The sequence below is a fragment of the Mesitornis unicolor genome, unplaced genomic scaffold (assembly GCF_000695765.1).
Source record: "Mesitornis unicolor isolate BGI_N332 unplaced genomic scaffold, ASM69576v1 scaffold17531, whole genome shotgun sequence".
NCBI lineage: Eukaryota > Metazoa > Chordata > Aves > Mesitornithiformes > Mesitornithidae > Mesitornis > Mesitornis unicolor.
The window spans coordinates 3579-4569 of NW_010163306.1; positions in this window are offsets into that span (position 1 = coordinate 3579).

Below are 991 nucleotides of genomic sequence, written 5' to 3' on the forward strand. Positions count from 1 at the left end.
AGGAGGTGTAAGTGTTGTGACAAATTTGGGTGAATCAAATCATCATTACTTCCCCAGTATCTCTACCTTTTGTCTAATTCAGAGTCTTAATACTCCTACTCTCCACCAGCTAGTTGAGAGATCTTGTTCAACAGCAGATTTCTGTGCTAATTCTTTTTTTGCATTAATTATTTCCTTTTAAATGTTGTTGAGCTTTGCAATCATAGCCCTCATGGAGTGCAGAGCAAAAGGAAATGTTGAACCAGAATACCATTTCGTTTTCTCTGGCTTGACAAGAGGCCTACCTACCTGGCAGTCTCTCCTGATACATTTCAGTTGGGGTGGAACTGGATGGAACAGCCTCTAACAGTTTTTCAGATAACTTTAGAGAAAAGCAGTGTTTGATGGAGGACAGATTTTAAGGTCAAGCTATGATATTTTACTTAGTACTTGAGATTTAAGCCATGAGAGAAAGGTATTTGTAAGAAACACAATCCAAGAAATCAGGAAACCTCAAAGGAATTAAAAATCTGCAATTGTAACTGAGTACTAACTCTCTGGACTACCACAGTATAAAATCAAAGATTAATATGGTTCAGTATCTAACAAAATCTTAAATTATTTTCTTTTCTTCACTTCCTAGAGGTGCTCCTTTCTGCAAAACCCTTTCTAAAAGACTTTTTGAACTACACATGAGAGTGAGAGTCATTAGGTGCAGCGTGCCTTAGCCCACTGTGATTCACTGACAGTCTTGCCAGCAAATTCATTAACTGCAAGCGACATCAAAGATGAGAACTGTAGACCTTTCTGTTCAGTTCAACTTGCAGGATCCAGAGACTTTGTTATCTGCTTTTGTTCATTTCAAGTCAAATAGCAGTGGGACAGCCTAGCTAAGCAACTTTTTGAACCCTCAAGCTCCACTCAAGTTTATTCCTTTGGACAATGACCCCTAGAAAGAAAACAGTAACGCAGATCTCCTGCAATTGCCCAACATCCCTAGACAGCAGCAGGA